The 13,351-nt window shown below is 36.9% G+C and overlaps 1 protein-coding gene across 12 annotated transcripts in view; it reads right to left on the reverse strand.

Moving 5' to 3' along the window:
• The window catches only part of LRBA (LPS responsive beige-like anchor protein), a 761,353-nt gene that overhangs the window by 523,135 nt on the left and 224,867 nt on the right, over positions 1-13,351 (reverse strand). The gene's annotated exons all lie outside the window — the stretch shown is intronic.

Below are 13,351 nucleotides of genomic sequence, written 5' to 3' on the forward strand. Positions count from 1 at the left end.
AGTCCTGGCTCTTTGAGCCTGATGGCAACCTTTGATATGCAAATTTAGGCCATTTGAAACTGGGTCCACCCAAACTTGGTGATTATCGCTGCCTTTTTGCCCTTGCCCCACATGATCCTGGCAACACAGCTGCCCCCACATATCCCCATGTGTGTAGAACATCATGGTGCCCTGTATTTGCATATTAAAAGGCTAGGGTGGGAGGCCCAGCCTTTTTGCCCTACGTGAATGACATGCCTGGTCAAACCAATCCCCTGAGCCCTATGCAAATCAGACACCACCTCCTCCAGCCTCTACATATACCTGACTGGTATCCACTGCATTTGGGATTCCCTCTCTTGGCTTTGGAGCCCCGCTCCCTCTGTCTCTGTACAGGGAAGCTCCTTCCTTCTTTCTTTCCCCTTTCTATCTTGCCTATTAAACTCTCTGCTCCTTAAAACCACTCCACGTGTGTCAGTGTCATTTTATCTAAACTGGCATGAGGATCAAGAACCCTGGTGTTCCTCCACTCATCGGAGTCATATCAGTGAGAACATTTAAGATCTACACTCTTAGCCAGAATCTGATTCTTTACAGAGGGCTTTTGAAAATGATATTTCCTTTTATTTCTCCCCAATTTGTAACCACCCAATGGGCTCACCTTGCCCGCTGCCTAGACAGAGCCGATTTATCAAGACAGGGAAATTGCAATAGAGAAAAAATCGTTCATGTAGAACCTGCTGTGCGTGAGATAAGAGTTTTAGTATCACTCCAATCAGTCTCCCCAAAACCTGGGGGTTTGTTTTTCAGGATAATTTGGTGGGGAGGAGGCCAGTTAGTCAGGAGTGCTGATTGTTTGGATTGGGGATGAAATCATAGGGAGTCAAAGTTGTCCTCTTATGCTGAGTTAGTTCGGGGCGGGGGCGTGGGGACAGAACTGGTTGGCAAGTCCAGGTGGGGCCATCTGGTTGTCAGAAATGCAAAAACCTGAAAAGACATCTTAAAGGCCAATCATAGGTTCACAGTAGTGATGTTATTTTCGAGAGTATTTGGAGAAGTTGCAATCTTATGACCTCTGGAAAAATGTCTGGTAATATTTAGAATTCCAGCCCCTCTCATCCTAACTTGGTGGCTGGTGGCCTTTCATTCATTTTACAAGAACAGTCTAGCTTTTGGGAAGGGCTACTATTTAAACTATAAATGAAATTCCTTGTCAAGGCTAGTTTGGCCTACGCCTAGGAATGAACAAGGACAGCTTGGAGGTTAAAAGCAAGATGGAGTTGGTTAGGTCTGATATATTTCAGTGTCATAATTTCCTTAGTTATAATTTTGCAAAGGAGGTTTCAAATTCTACTAGGACTCAGGAATCATCATAATGAACAACTGTTAATGATAATAATGTACTTGACCAGAAAAAAAAGGTGGATTATCACAGAACTAGATTAACTACTATAAAAGTATTTCTCAACTACGGTAAAACAGGAGGTACGTTGAAAGTAACATAGTATAAACAAAAAGCACTAAAGTTGACAAAAGGGGCACTTAAAAACAATTAGAGTAGTAATACAAGTAACACGACATCAGTGTTACTTGTATTTTGGTACATTTTGTTTAGTATCCCAGAAAGGGCAGTCATTAATAGCTAGCACATAAAAACCACGGAATCATCTTTGGGAGCCTATTGAAAAAGTGAATGTTATCCATTATCCTTGTCTACATGGAAATGAAGGCCAGAAATGGCTAATCTATGAGACCTCTTCTAGCTCCACCAGGTTAGGAGGATGAGAAGTGCCTGAATTCTGTTAAGATGTAGGCATAGTTATCAGCCATTGTTCCAGAGGTCACAACATTTGCAACTTCCCTAATTACTCCCGTAAATAACATCACTGTTGTAGACCCTAAGGTTGGCCACCTTTTGAGATGTCTTTTAAGACTTTTGCATTTTGCATTTCTTTTTTTTTTTTTTTTTTGAGATGGAGTCGCCTGGGCTGGAGTGCAATGGCATGATCTCAGCTCACCGCAAGTTCCGCCTCCTGGGTTCAAGCTATTCTCCTGCCTCAGCCTCCCCAGCAGCTGGGACTACAGGCACCCGCCACCACGCCCAGCTAATTTTTGCATTTTTAGTAGAGACGGGGTTTTGCCATGTTGTCCAGGCTGGTCTCAAACTCCTGACCTCAGATGATCCACCCAGCTCAGCCTCCCAAAGTGCTGGGATTACAGGCATGAGCCACTGCTCCTGGCCTAGACTTTTATATTTCTGATGACCAGATCACTCCAGCCAGACTCAAGTTTCATGACTCAAGGGTCCTATAGCCCTCACCCAGAAGTGGACTCAGCAAAAGAGGACCATTTTCCACCATCCAATGATTTTATCCCCAAACTATCAGCAGCACTCTGACCAAAAAAATATGTTTAAAAAACCCTAGTCTCCAAATTTTTAGGGAGGCTGATCTGAGTACTAATAAAACTCCACAGTCTTCTATTTAGCCAGCTGTATGTGTATTAAACTTTTTCCCTATTGCAATTCCCCAGTATTCATAAATTGGCTCTACCTTGGCAGCAGGCAAGAAGAACCTATTGGGCAATTACATTGGAAATACTGAATAAATGAAGAGGATTTTGAGTGCTGTTAAAAAATACTCAGATTCGGCCAGGTGTGGTGGCTGACGCCTCTAATCCCAGCACTTCGGGAGGCAAAGGTGAGCAAATCACCTGAGGTAGAGAGTTCAAGACCAGCCTGGCCAACATGGTGAAACCTTGTCTTTACAAAAATAAAAAAAGTCGCCAGGCATGATGGTGGGTGCCTGTAATCCCAGCTACTGGGGAGGCTGAGGTGGGAAGATCACTGCGGAGGTTGCAGGGAGCCAAGATTGCGCCATTGCACTCCAGCCTGGGTGACACAGACAGACTCCATCTCAAAAAAAAAAAAAAAACACTGATTCAGAATTCAGTAACTTTAATTTACAACCTACTTTGCTCTGTAAACAGTACTGCACAGTTTTACATGCACTGCCTAATAAGATCCTTTTTTAAAATTCTTTCGAGAAAGTAGTGTTAGAATTATATGTGGATCGTAAAAATGTAATTTTTAACACGAGATACAGAAATATTAATTTAAACATTAAATTTATAACAAAGGATATGATACGTTTAATTTTGTTTAACACCTTTTACTAGTTAAAAACTTCCTAGCATCTTCTATCTCAATACTTTTTGTTTTTTTCTTTTTAATCTTTCTGGGTACATAGGAGTATATATTTATGGGGTACATGAGATGTTTTGATACAGGCATGCAATCCATAATAATCACATCCTGTAAAATGGGGTATCCATCCCCTCAAGCATTTATCCTTTGTGTTACAAACAATCTAATTATACTTTTTTCATTGTTGTAAAAATGTACAATTAAATTATTATTGACTATAGTCACACTCTTGTGCTATCAAATACTATTATTTTATTTATACCATTAACCATCCCCACCTCTCCTCCATCCTCCCACTACCTTTCCCAGCCTCTGGTAACCATCCTTCTCTACTATCTCTGAGTTCAACTGTTGCTTCCAAATTTTGCCTATTGTGAACAGTGCTGCAACAAACACAGAAGCGCAAATATCTCTTTGATATGCTGATTTCCTTTCTTTTGGATATATACCCAGCAGTCAGATTGCTGGATCATATGGTAGCTGTATTTTTAGTTTTTTGAGGAACTAAAAACCATTCTACATAGTGGTTGTACTAATTTAGATTCCCACCAACAGTGTCTGATTAAATCTTTTTGTTGTTGTTTTGAGACAGAGTCTCATTCTGTCACCCAGGCTGGAGCTCAGTGGCATGGTCTTGGCTCACTGCAACCTCCGTCTCTCAGGTTCAAGCAATTCTCATGCCCCAGCCTCCCAAGTGGCTGGGACTACAGGCACACACTACCACACCCGGTTAATTTTTTTTTTTTTTTTTTTTTTTGGTATTTTTAGTAGAGATAGGGTTTCGCCATGTTAGCCAGGCTGGTCTCAAACTCCTGCCTGTGATGATCCATCCACCTACTCCTCCCAAAGTGCTGGTATTACAGGCATGAGCCACCATGCCTGGCGCTAATAAGATCTTAATATACACATTTCACTTAATAAGAAACTGAGACTCAAGAAAGGAAAGTAATTTGCCAAGGTTACACAGTAAATAAGTAATAGAATAAAAAATTTATTAAAATTCAAAATCTAAGAGACGGGCAAATCACCTGAGGTCAGGAGTTCAAGACCATCCTGGCCAACATGGTGAAACCCCGTTTCTACAAAAATACAAAAATTAGCCGGGCATGATGGCAGGTGTCTATTAATCCCAGCTACTTGGGAAGCTGAGGCCAGAGAATCGCTTGAACCTGGGAGGCAGAGGTTGCAGTGAGCAGAGATCATGCCATTGCACTCCAGCCTGGGAAACAGAGTGAGACTTCATCTCCAAAAAAAAAAAAAAAAGAAAATTCAAAATCTAGGTCAGGCACAGTGGCTCACGCCTATAATCCCAGCACATTGGGAGGCTGAGGCCAGTGGATCACCTGAGGTCAAGAGTTCGAGACCTGCCTGGCCAACATGGTGAAACCCCATCTCCACTAAAATACAAAAATGTGCCAGACATGGTGGCGTGTGCCTGTAATCCCAGCTACTCGGAAGGCTGAGGCAGGAGAATCACTTGAACCTGGGAGGCAGAGATTGCAGTGAGCCGAGATCATGCCGCTGCACTCTAGCCTGGGTGACAGAGTGAGACTCTGTCTCAAAAAAATATATATATATATTCAAAATCTATCATCACAGTATTTTCCTGGCCTCAGCCTTTTCTTAAAAACCCACCTAAGGCATCTTTTTCCTTCTTCCTTTTATGACCCATGACAGAGACAAGAGCCACCTGTACACAGTTGACCTCAAACAGCTGAGGAATTCAGTACTAGAAAACCAAATAAATTGCATCAAGATTCTGATTCTTTTATTCAGGCCTAAATCAAAGTTCAAGCCTCAAATTTTGCTAAAACTGTATATATACTTCTGAATTTTCATATTATAAAATAACAGCTTGAATAAAAATAGGTGCCTGACTAAAAAATGTACAATAGATGGAATGTTTGTGCAATTACTCAAATAATAATCATTCCCTCCTAAATTATACTATGTCCTATTATGTATGTCAAGGTATGTAAATTACTAAATAATAATTTTATCGCAGCACTAAGTTAAACACTGCAAATACCATAAACATACAGCAAGATTTAAATCTGGATCCTGAGAAGCTGGAATGCCTAATATGAACTCTGACTACTCTGACTAAAATCCATTAAATTATATACTATTCATCAAAAACTATATAGTATGAGAATATAGCTAAAACTTCTAAAAGTTATCAGAGAGTTTGGTATTAAACAAAGGCAATCTCAAAATTCACACTTTTAACCTAGCCTCTCTGTAATTCCTTAACTTCAGTAGATTGATTAGAATAGGAAAAAAAAGTACTAAGTAAAAGCAAGCAATGATAGCTGAGAAACAGAGACACTGATCTGTATTCTTTTTTTTTATACTTCAAGTTCTAGGGTACATGTGCACAACATCATTAAAACCAAAGAAAAATGTTATGCTCAGAATATTCCCATTTGTGTATTTCTCCCTTTTCCTAACTCTCTTCTTAATCCCAAATTTAAAAGACTAGTTGTAAAACAGTAGGGTGCCAAATTAAAACACATTTTATTTTCAGATGTCTCCACACTCACAGGCTGACTTCCTGTCAGGAAGAGTTCCATTTCACTGAATACCCCAATCAGCAGGGAACTTGCAGAATTAAGTGCCAGTTGATATTACTTTGTTTTGCATTTACCACCCTTGAGAATAATGTTCAAAGATCTAGTTATATAGTCAGCATGGTATCATCCTTCTGACTAGACTGCCAAGCCACAGGGTGTACTGCCAGTTCCACAAAATTTACCTCAAAGGTTGTGTTTTCTAAATCCTAGTGTGCTGGTGAATCCATAGGACGCCTGTATTTCAGGTCAAATCCTGAATCTAAAGTTAAATTATGTTTTTCTTTGGTTGTAACAGCACTTTTAAATCAATATTATGGAAACTCAAATAAAGATCAATTAATGCTCACCAACCCATCAACCTATTTTATTTTTGAAAAGAAAAAAAAAGTACTTTACTCCGATTTATTTTGTATTAATGTTTTTGCTATTGTTTCAAGACAAATGTTTCCACCTTATAATAGAAAGTTATCTGTTATAAAATTTTGAATCAATAAAGCATGTTTGCATATCAGCAATAAAGTACAGTTATTGAGCTGATTTTAAATATTTTAAAATAGTTCATGCATCTAAGTTTTTCATGACCAATTTATATAGCTTGAATCTTCACCTAACCTCTCCAACTACCATAGACTTCCTATCCAGTCCTCACAAGTCTATACTTCCTTCTTTTAAGGTCAACTGTTTTTACTGCGCACAAAATGAATTCTGAGCATTTCAGCAAAGAATACCTACTTTCTCGGTCTTTGTATATTATAAGAACAAAGCATTCACAGCAGCTCTAAAGCAAAACGATATGAGTGTATTAGAAGCCTACCCTATTGATTCTCATTCCATCTGCAATCAAAAGGTCATAGGTAGTAACAATAACAAAGCTCAGGGACAATCAATTTATATCCACTAATTTTTTATAAGTACGTTCTAAGGATAAGTTACAAACACATCAAGAAGGAATTAAAAATTCCTTTTTGAAATTGAAATTAAAATGTACTGAAACCAACATTTTCCAAACTTATTTAACACTGTATATTCTTTTCATGGAACAATTTCTTTTGAGACTGGGTCTGCTCATGTTGTTGCCCAGGCTGGTCTCAAACTCCTGGCCTCAGGCAATTCTATGCTTCAGCTCCAGTAGCGGGGATTACAGTTGCAAACCACCACACTGGGCAGAACACCTACTATTATTATCACAAGGTACTCACTGTGGAATTTGCTGTATTGAAAAAGTCAGATAGTGAGAGTTGATCAAACAAGCACATGGCTACCACAATTTCAACCAAGGAAAATTGTTAATGTCCATTTAAAATTATTATCTTATATTACAATTATTTGTCTCGCTCACTAATTGTCTCTTCTACTGCTTAAGGAATAATAGATGATAGTTTCCTTAAAGGAAGGGGCTTGTCTTAAAAGCATACGACACATGTTTGCTAAATAAATTAATAAATAATACCAGAAGCAGACATAAAGAAAAGGACTTGGGCAAGGCAGATATATTCACACAAAGCTCTGTAGAAGAGACAGCATTTGAACTGAGCCTGATTGACCATAAAACTGAAAATTCTAAATGTACAGAATAATGGCCTCCTCAAACTGCTATACAAAACTTCGTATCATAGGATTTCCTTATAGGTGAAAGAAATGCATAATGAAGTTAAGAAGGCTTGGCCGGGCGCGGTGGCTCACGCCTGTAATCCCAGCACTTTGGGAGGCCGAGGCAGGTGGATCATGAGCTCAGGAGATCGAGACCATCCTGGCTAACACGGTGAAACCCCGTCTCTACTAAAAATACAAAAAAATTAGCCGGGTGTGGTGGTGGGCGCCTGTAGTCCCAGCTGCTCGGGAGGCTGAGGCAGGAGAATGGCATGAACCCGGGAGATGGAGGTTGCAGTGAGCCGAAATCGCGCCACTGCACTCCAGCCTGGGCGACAGAGCAAGGCTCCATCTCAAAAAAAAAAAAAAAAAAAAAAAAAAAGAAGGCTTATTTCTATTTTGATTAAGCAAAGCAACTCATAGTCAAAATTTCTATTTTTTGGTTGGCAAAAAATAATCCTTTATTTCATTACCTCAATTATTTCTTTGAAATAAATACATAATTTTCCTAATACCAGATAGTAAGTTTTAGTTAAAAAAAAAAAAAAAGGTTGAAGCGTACCCTAAACACAGCACACTATGAATAGCTAACCACTCCACTTAAAAGAAATAAATTTCTATTTATATTAAGTTCAGCAGTAAGTAAAACTAATCCACAGTAATAGAAATCAAATCACTGGCAACTTGAGGTGACAGAGGAGGGGATTGATTGCAAAGAGGCACAGGGAAATTGGAGGATTAAAATGGTTGGGTGTATGTCAAAATTCACTGAACAGTACACTTAAAATGTGTGGGTATTTACTGTATATAAATTACACCTCAATAAAGTTGAGGTTTTTTATTTATTTATTTATTTTTGAGACAGGGTCTTCCTCTGTCACCCAGACTGGAGTGCACCAGTGCGACCCTAGCTCACTGTAACCTCGAATCTTTGGGCTCAAGCGATCCTGCTTCAGCATCCAGAGTAGCTAGGTCTACAGGTACATGCTACCAAGTTCGGTTAAATGTTTTTCTTTTTGGTAGAGATAGGGTCTTGCTATGTTGCCCAGGCTGGTATCGAACTCCTGGCCTCAAGCAATCCTCCCACCTGGGCTAAAGTGTTTTTTTTAAAAAAAGAGGTCTAGGCTAGGGGCCGGGCACAGTGGCTCAGGCCTGTAATCCGAGCACTTTGGGAGGCCTAGGCGGGCGAATCACCTGAGGTCAGGAGTTCAAGACCAGCCTGGCCAACATGGTGAAACCCCATCTCTAATAAAAATACAAAATTAGCCAGGCATGGTGGCAGGCATCTGTAATCCCAGCTACTCAGGTGGCTGAGGCAGGAGAATAGCTTGAACCCAGGAGGCAGAGGTTGCAGTGAGGCAAGACCACGCCATTGCACTCCAGCCTGGGCGACAAGAGCGAAACTCCGTCTCAAACAAAAAAAAAAAAAGAAAGAGGTCCAGGCTGACAAACATAAGGAGACCCTATCTCAACAAAAAAATCAAAAAATTAGCCATGTATGCTGGCATGTGCCTGTAGTCCCAGCTACTTGGGAGGCTGAAGCAGGAGGATCACTTGAGCCTGGTAGGTCAAATGCAGTGGACCATGATTGCACCACTGAACTCCAGCCTGGGCAACAGAGCAAGACCCTGTCTTAAAAAAATGAGGTGAATCTGATTAAGTCACAAGAAAATGAAAAACCAAAGGCCCTGCTCATAAATGAACACAACTACACTATTTGGTAATGATAAAATTAGTTGTCTTAATGAAAATGAAGATTTAATATAAAAACTAATTAATACAGGAAAGTATGGAGGTATTTCCTAATGAAAAAGACCAAAAGACAAAGTCCAAAATATGGTGACTTATGATCCATGTTACCATTGATTTATGAATTATACAAGTATATAAACATTTATATGGTTGAACAGTACTATACTGGACGCTGGGGATACAATAGAAAAAAAACACAGTGCTTGTCTTCAAGAAATTTGCGGTCTACATGAAAGAGAAAGGAAAACAACAGGCAACTTAAATATAGAATGAAATTAACTATGGGTGAGTGTTCTGCACAATACCTCATTTAGGCATAGAGTTGTAGGGAAGAGAGGGTAAAGGAAATCTTTCCAAAAGAGATTGTAATTTATCTAGGAGCTAGCTAACTGATTCATTTTTTCCATAAATATTCACTAAGCCATAATGTGCTAGGTACCAGAAATACTTTAATGGACAAAGCGGAAATAGCCGTTACCTTCATAGCATCTAGAAAACAAAGAGGAATACTAACAGTAAACAAGTAAACCAATTAGCATATTTATACTTACAATTTGTGGTAAATTCTATAATTGGTGCTAAGATTAAGACAAAAAGATACCAATTATAGATATGATCCTCGGAGAATGAGATAATTAAGCTGAGCTCTGAATGATAAGCAGCAGCTAACAAAAGTCACCAAGTCAGAAAGAGGGGCAGCTTAGGGAAAGAAAAAGCATGTACCAAGACACAGAAATATAATGGCATATTTGGGTATCTTTAAATAGTTCAGCATGGCTTGAGAATAAGTGGTAAGAAATGAGGTTCAGGCATTAAGAGAGACCTAAATGGTAAAGGACACCTTGTGCCATGTATGGAGCTGGTTTGCCTTTTTTGGGGGTGGTGGAAGAGAGGTATTTTAATAATCTTCTCATACTGAAAATATTCATCTATAAAATCATAACTATAGAAAAGAATATTAATATCATATATTCAGAAAAAATAAACTCAAAATGGAGAAGAAACTTGGGATTAGAGAAAAGAAAGTATAGAAGAACAAAAAATAAAGAAACGTTTTACTGAAGATTCAGGAAAAAAATTCAAACATAAAACTGACATAAAATAATCATAAGAACTATCTCATTCTTATTATAAATTATTATAATTTTAAAATTAATAATTCAGAGGTACACAAAGAAATACAAGTCAAAAATGACCAAACCTTATATCATTACCTTCATGTAAAGAAAATATTTCCCAAAACAGCAACAATCTACATATTTTGTTGAAAAATTTTTTAAAGAATAATCAGCCTAAAATAGTATTTTAAATTAACTTTTGCTGCTAATTAATTACTCAGACAGGATGCCAGTCCAGACTACATGGTGCTTCTAGTTTTTCTATATACTGTATGCATTTCTGATAAATGGGAAAAGAATAGATGACCTGGCAGAAGGCTCAGACAATAATATGTGATTTACAGGACAAGAATGCAGCTACCACAAGATTTATCTGACAGCCCTCTCCGATAGTGGACTGTTGAGTATCCGAAGGAATGATTTCTAGTCTACAAAGTCTACTACTGAGTAGCCATACACATTATTTATTTATTAGATGTTTTGGGTTGAAACCATTTTTAAATGATGCACTTCACAATGCACAGTCATAAATTTAGCTTTAAACCCAAGAAGGGAGGTAGTGTTATTGGAATGTATGTCAGACTGAATTAGGACGAGCAACACAACGCTTTTATAAAGTGGCCTTGAATGCAACGTCAAGTCTTTCAAAAATGATATTAATGTCAAATGAACAAGATACAAACACTTTATATAATGCTGGAGTAATATTACTTGAAACATTTGCTTAACATTTTCTTTAAATTCATATATATTTAAAACAGGTTTATACACATATACAACAAATTTGGCACACAAATAAGTTGCATGTTTGTGAAAAACCACCTGAAACACAGTTGAGAACTTGTTCAATTTTTGTGTATTTGCAACAGAGAACATACAGTTTCCTGAATAATGTAAGCAGTCTTATTTTAAGAAATAAAGAGGATTTAAATTGATCTTTGGAACTTCAGTCATTCTTGAATTATTCTACATGGGATTCAACAGATGAATAAATCTATTTTTACAAACCTCATATTTTAATTATAATCAAAAACATAATGCTGAGTATTATGAGAGGTTTCCAACTCTAATTAATAACATTTTGCCTAAACAATATTAACATTTAAATAGACTAAAATATGAAATGGTGCCTAATCAACTATTATGTATAGCCTAATCAACTATTGGTAAATGAGTGGACATTGAAAATGACAATCTTAGTCGAAACAAATATATAGTGATCTGTTTGGTTTTATTGTCAGCTAACCAAATGTGATCATTTCCTCATTTCTTAAATTTAGGCTCTAAATTCTCTTTTACAAATAAAATGCAGTTAAACACCTTATTAAAAATAACACAAAAAGAATATAAGTTTTGAATGGATTCAAGAAAAATAATCAGAGCATGGCTGATTGTCATGAAATTAACACCAACTAATTTGTAAAGTTCTAAATCAAATTTGCAGATGTTAAGTTCATAAGCATATCCCATTATTTATGTGATTAAAAAGTAGTTTTTGACCTGATCTTTCGATCTTTGGCACTCTGTCCTCTCCATCTCCTCTTAAAAAATTAATTAAAATTTTAGCAAGATGGTAGCTTTTGCTTCCCACCCTATCTCAGACCAAAAAAAATTATCAATCAAACTCAAGCCATCCCCACCCAGGATCTGTAAAATGTCGACTTGAAATTCAATTTCATATCTCTTAAGCTTTCATGTAGAAAAAGACAGTTCACTTCTTAACAAAATAAATCACTTTTGTGATTGCCAAGTTGACCTCTTTGGATTAGGAAAATTCAAAGTGAAAAATGTAATTATCACCCCAGAACAATCTGTATACATCTGGAGCTAATTCTAGCTTCATTTTTCACATCATTTTTCACACTGTGCTACATCTTGTAGAGATGCCATGGAACTTTTGAAGAACTCACAAAAAATGTTAAGGACTTCAAATACCCAATAATGTATTTTATTCAAACAAAAACCTTGACAATTTCTGACTTGAAACTTACTGTACTACATGATCTTCATATCCCATTTGATTGCATTAGTATTAAACAGTACTGTGACATACATGATAAATAGGCATATTAAAACATGTCATTCTTTATCTTTGCAGCTCCTAACATTAAAATATGCAATATACTATATTGGAAATAGCTTCCATGTACCAAAAATACATTCGATTCTTCTAAACTAGAAAGTAAAATTTCATTGTGAAAATTCACCTATGAAACAATTATATCACTATGAACAATAAATTTATATTCTTGTAAGGAAACATCCAAAACCATAAGTGAGTGCTCTTGTAAAGTGAGGGCAATTTCATGTAGACATAAGAATGCTATATGGCAATTTCTATCCAAGAAAGAAACAATTATTTCTAATCAAATGGCTTAATGAGAAATTTTATCTAGTCAGCTTTTGAAGAAATGGAGTTTTCTAAACGAGATGATTAAATTATAGAACATGATTCTCACTAAATCTAAGAATCATAAGCCTACTAAGTAACTACTTCTCACAAGTTCATTACAAAAATCCATTAGGTGTAATCTCTAGAAGTAATTGTTCTTATTGCACCTTATTGACAATGCATAGTATTGATTTTTCACACCTTCTATGATTCTTTAATTTATATTCATGAAATGTCCATCAGCACAGTCTAAATAAATTTGGCATATAGGCACTAAAACAAATAAATCGATGCAAAGAAACATTAATTTTGCATTATCCTTATTCGTTAGGCAAGTAAACCATGAGAGTTGTAAATGAAGGTCAAAGGTTTTGAAATGGGTCAAAACCCTTGACCTCTAGACCAATACCTTTCCTATTAAAAAAGGCTATTTTAAAGTTTTAAGTGGGGGAATTTACTACCAGCAAGATATCACTTTAAAAGACTACAAAGAAAACTCTCAATAAAAACATTCATCTGTTTAATTGCAAAACAGAAAAGAAAACCTCACAGGATACATGATTTTTATATAAGTTTTTTTTAAAAAAATCATTAAAGTTTACCACATGAGGTACAAGGTTTTGGAACACCTGAAATAATTTTGCTCTTAGGAATTTATTTTCTACATCTTATTATGATAGCTGCCACATTTTTGTTAATGTTTTCCCAAATCTACTGTGCATGTCAAAAATAATTACCAATG

This window comes from Pan troglodytes, chromosome 3, assembly GCF_028858775.2.
Source record: "Pan troglodytes isolate AG18354 chromosome 3, NHGRI_mPanTro3-v2.0_pri, whole genome shotgun sequence".
NCBI lineage: Eukaryota > Metazoa > Chordata > Mammalia > Primates > Hominidae > Pan > Pan troglodytes.